At 37.1% G+C, this 5,619-nt stretch overlaps 1 pseudogene; it reads left to right on the top strand.

Annotated features, from left to right (window-relative positions):
• The first annotated feature begins 2,195 nt into the window (after positions 1 to 2,195).
• On the top strand, positions 2,196 to 3,366 carry LOC117717360 (large ribosomal subunit protein uL10 pseudogene; annotated as a pseudogene).
• Positions 3,367 to 5,619: the final 2,253 nt, after the last annotated feature.

Here is a 5,619-nt window from a genome sequence, read left to right as displayed (position 1 = left end):
TCTGTTAGCAAGAAAAGAAACCAATTTAAGAACAATATAGTGTGGTTTTGGTTCATTAGTGAAAAGGAAGTTTCTAAAAACATCATATTCCTATATCTTATTTTCTTTCACCTTAAATAACTTTTAAACTCTTTTACTTGTGTTTATTCTTTGAGAATTTTATGCATTATATTTTACTTAAATTCTTCCTATCACCTAACTTCATATTCTTTCTCTTTTAAAGACAAAAACAAAAGGCCACTAAAATGACATGGAGTCATTTGTGTTGAGCATACGACAGAGCATGGGTTAATATACCCAGTGAAACTCCACTGAAGTAAACCGATGTTCCATCTCCTTATCGATTGCAAATATCGTCCTGGCTGGGGTGGGACTATGTGCCCACTTTCCCTTTTTCATGCTGAAATTTTTATCTGTCTTAAGTCTTTCTCATCTTGTGTATGCTGTCACAATCTCTGTGAGTTCATTTGTGCGTTTGCCCTGTCGTGTCTGGATAATGTTTTCTTGAAGTCAGCCATCACCCTTGGCTCTTACAGTCTTTCTGTGTGACCCTGGACTCTACCCTTCTGCCTAGATCTTTGAGCCCAGAAAGGAAGTGTCTCTGACTCTGAACATCATCTAGTTATGAGTGGGTCTCATGCATATCTTTATTTGCAGCTAAGAAAGCTATCAGTACAAATGACCAAAACATTCATTCAAATGAATTTGCATGCTTACCTCTGAAATTCACTATCAAGAATACCATGAAAAACAGTCAAATTATAAAAAGACTTCTCCTGAACTTCTGTAGTTCAATACTTTAGTCCTTTACTTCAGTCATACTAGGATGGACTTTAGATCACTTGTTTCAATTTGTTCTGTGTTGTGAAATCCCTGTATTCAAACCTTCATTTTCCCCACATATGAGTCTTCTAAGAATTAACATTGAACATTCACATAAAATCAATTGCATGAATATTTAGTCCAAATTAAGTGCCTCCCATGTAAGGTAGATTTATAGAAATTTATTCATTTCCTCAAACTAAATAAAATTAAACAATATAGATCTATCACAGAGATGAGTATAAATTGGAACACATCATATAGTACTGACTGTATTTGAGACACTACAAAAGAAGTAATTTAGTGGTATTTAGTAATAGAAGAACAGGATAATTTTATTCAAATAAATTCATAAGTTTAATAATGTCTATTTCATGATATAATGCAGTTAGTTAATCACTAACTATAAATGCACATGGTGTATAATGTACCGGATATGACGATTTAAGAATCAAAACAATGCAGGCTTACTCATTAACTCTGGACTACATTGACTAAAAGCATTTGCCAAGTGCCCACTCTGAGCATGTGCACACACTGGAATTCCTTACTGTGCGGTGAGAGGGTTGTTGTGTTATTCCATGTTACTAGCTCTAAGCAACAGTAACCAACTGGTGTAGAGCTTGTCAAAGCCCTGGCTCTCTTTTGTAGAGTGGGTGGCTATTTTTGGTTTATCACCTAACAACTGGCCTCTTACCCTGAGCCTAACACTGATGCCCACAAAGAGTCATAGAGATGAGTCACAAGATCCTACCAACAGTGATGGATTTCAGACCTTGATCTCTTTGTCCAGTGACTTGACTGATAGCGGGAAACTCAGGTTGGTATCTGCTTGTGTCCCTACCTTGTGTGAGATACAATTCTTCTGCCTAAGGACATCTCAGCTTATACTATTGCCCCTGTAAAACATTAATTATGTCCAGTTTTACTCTCAACATTTGGAAAATTTAACTCTTTGCCTATATCCTGAGTCACAAGGCCTATCAAAAATGATCCATTTGAGTTTGCCTTGAGGGAAAATTTTTACACTACTGTTCCAGGACAAGCAACCCTGAAAAGATAATTTTCTAACTCTGAAGAAAATTAACCAGTTTCTCCTTTCTATATATGATAACCCATAACAATTACCATAGATTTAATTTTTCTTATCATCCAGGATATTATACTATCAGAAAAGGAGTAGTAAAAGGTAGGGATTAGAGGCATAAACATTTTAAAATGAAGACAGGTCAAGGTGCTTAATCATTCACTTCTGGGCTATTTAATCCTGGTTGCCTTGATGAAGACCATTTATCAGCTTTTGTCCTCATAAGAGTGACATTATCTTTAAATACTGCTTGGCAATCCCTGATGCACCGCCATTATGCCCAGAGATGACAAAGAAGTTTAGATGTCCGACTAATTCCTTCAGATTACCCAACATTTTGAGGTCTGTGGTGCTTCTAGGCCAGAAAATCATGATGTGCAAAGCCATCCTGAGTATTTGGCAAACAATTAAGCTCTGGAGCAACTGTCGCCCCATATACAGGGGGCTTTGTATTCACCAAGGAGAACCTCCCCAAGATTAGCAATATGCTAATGGCCAATAAGGTGCCAGTTGATACCTGTGCTGATGCCATGGCACTGTATGCAGTTACTGTGCCATGAAAACTTCTTTCTTCCAAGCTTTAGTCGTCACTAGTAAAATCTCCAGGGACACCACTGAAATTCGGAGTGATATGCAGCTGATAAAACCTGGAGACAACGTGGACGCCAGTGAAAACACACTGCTGAATATATTGAATATCTTCCTCTTCTTTGGGCTGATAATCTAGCAGGTGTTTGACAATGGCAGCATTTGCAACCCAGAAGTGCTCGAAGTCATCTCACAAAATAGGCTGCACTTTCACTTTCTAGAGTGTGTCTGCAACTTTGGCAGTGTTTGTGGATTAGTTTGCAACTGCTGCCTGAATACCACACTCTATCACCAATAGATGCAAGCATGTCCTGGCTCTGTCTATGGAGACTAAGTATACTTTCCTACTTGCTGGAAAGGTTAAGGCCTTCTTGGTTGATGCATCTGCATTTGTGGCCACTGCCCTGTGGCTGCCTTCACTGCAGCCTCAGCCCATACTGAAGCCAAAGAATAGTCAGAGGAGTCAGATAAGGAAATTCTTGACGAATTTCCTCAAAGCAGGCAGAAGAGTCAGCTTAATTTGAGAAACCTGAAAACAAAGACTTACTTCTCTTGGATAAGGATAAGGGAAAGAGAAAGAGGAGAAAGAGGAGAAAGATGGAGGAGGAGGAAGAAGAGGAGGAAGAAGAAGAAAAGGAGGAGGAAAAGGAGGAAGAGGAAGAGGAAGAGGAGGAGGAGGAGGAAGAGGAGGAGGAGGAGGAGGAGGAGGAGGAGGAGGAGGAGGAGGAGGAGGAGGACTTAGCACACAGTAAACTGAATACAAGTTAAGATATATGGACTCTGGATATATCCTCCTTAAAAATGAGGACAGTTTTTTTTTTTTTTTTTTCTGTTTTACTTTTTTAGGTAGAAAAAAAGTAGTTGACTAGAACAATAGCAATTAGAGGACATGACTTTCAAAAGTTATAATAATTTAGATTTAAAAACCCTGACTTCAAGAATTATTAGAGTCTTCTTAGTTTCCTACTGCTGACATCAGTGAGCCTCAACTGTCTTTGTACTCCTTAATCACTTGGATCACGATCTGGAACTTAGAAAAGGAACACCAGAGTTTTTTCTTGATTTGTGCCAACACTTCTTGCCTGCTAAGAAACATGTTTATAGTGCCAGCAATTCTTTGCCACACTTTCCAAGGTAAATGGCATTTTAAGAACTATATGTTGAATGGTTCTTCTTTCTCAAGTCACTAAAAATAATACTATATTCTAGCTTCAGACCAGGAAAACTGGTCAGTATGGAATGACCTTTATGTCTCTCCATTTTCTTTAAGTGTTTTGATTCCTATGAGATATTGAAGCAGACTAGCATGACACTACTTCATAAATGCTATGCTTAGCAAGAACCGGAGTCATTTATCTCAATGTATAAGCATCTAGAGAAAGAGGAAGAATGTCAAAACTATGTACATACAATTTGTGCGTTAGTTTTTCTGGGCTGCAATAATGAAGCACAAATGGGGGCTTAGGCAATAGAAATGAATTCTTTCACAGGTCTAGAGACCAGATGTCCCAGATCAAGGTGTTGGCAGGGTTGGTGCCCACTGAGTACTTTATCCTTTCAGGCTCTTTCCTTGACCTCTGGAGGTCATTGTCTCCCTGCATGCATTAACATGTTCTTCTATGTATTTCTATCTCTGTCCAATGTCCCCATGTTAAGACAATACTAGTTATATTGAAATCTGGTCCATTCCCATGACCTAAATTTAACTTCCCTGTGTAAAGAACCAACCTCCAAATAAGGTTACTCTGTGAGGTATGGTAATTAGGACTCTAGCATATTTATTTTTAACTACGATAGACTGAAACCTATAATAAGTACTTAAATTGTTCAAGTGAAAGTGAAGAAACCCCTAAGCATGATTAAGGCTTAAATCACAGTACTTTCTTGTGTGATGAGTGTAGAGAAAGAAGCTGTTTAATATTATGAAGATATTCCCTTTATTCTTAAGGAGATGCTTGACTTAAAATTCATTTTCATACTCTTTGTATCTTTTTACAAATCAACGCCTTTTTTTCTGAGATTATGTTTCAAAGAAATTAACATAAAGGGTTAATACACTGAATAACGTCTAATAAGAAAATGATATAGAGATTAAAATGTAGACAATGGAATGATATAAGAATAAAACAAACAAAGAAATAAAAGAAAAAAAAACAGTATTGAAAAAAAGAAATTGTTCTCTACATTTAGGACCTAGAAGCTAACTATAAAACATGAACAAAAGCATGTTTCCTGAACTCAAATGAGAAGTTAGATGAGAAAATTTGATTTGAGCACTATTTATCATTTAAGCACCATTGAGCAATAAAGCTGCGTGGGTTTACACAGAACAAATCATGCCAAACAAATATGATTGCTTTTTTTTCATTGAATTACAAGATTAGTAGATGAGTGCAATGTGGGAGATGTAATACATTTGAAGTTCAGAAATAAAAAAAAAACATTAGATACAGCATTTCATGAACTCTGAAATGCACTCAAATAGTCAGGAATATTAACACCAGTGTTCAGAATGGATATTAAATAAAGGATTTCGGGGAGGGCGGGGAAAGCAATAATGAACTGTGATATGGCAGCCGGTGAACACATCATTATAAGGTGCTACAATGTGTTACAGTCATCACAGGATTTATTCAGCACATATTAACATTCACACAGCTTTCCTGGGCTCGATAAAAAGAAGTGGAATAAAAGGCCAAGAATGCACCCTAGGACTTCAGACAATATATAAAATCAATCCAGATTTAGGGAAAGAAGAAAATAGATTTGGCCTCCTGGATTCTTACTGCTTTTGAAAGCAGTATTTGCATCACTGGCTCATTTCAGTTTCTATGTGCTTTAAAAAATCTACTATGGATGTATTGATTTAGACATTCTGTATCTCAGAATAAACCATTTCTTTAAGTCACTCGATTGGCCTGGCATTATATAAAGGTCCACATAAAAGACCACACAACCTGTCTTGGTTTCCTGACTCTACAGTGGTCAGCTTTGGTCAGGGTTCCTTTTTCCACTGTAGCACGTGAGAACTTCATGTCAGACACAGATCTTTAGGTGCAAATTAAACAGGAGAGGTAACTGAATACATAGAAGTGAGTAGAAGTATTCCAATAAAATTCAGT

The sequence above is a fragment of the Arvicanthis niloticus genome, chromosome 11 (genome assembly GCF_011762505.2).
Source record: "Arvicanthis niloticus isolate mArvNil1 chromosome 11, mArvNil1.pat.X, whole genome shotgun sequence".
Lineage (NCBI taxonomy): Eukaryota > Metazoa > Chordata > Mammalia > Rodentia > Muridae > Arvicanthis > Arvicanthis niloticus.
Note: the sequence above shows the minus strand (reverse complement) of the source record. Positions and strands in the feature narration are given on the sequence as shown.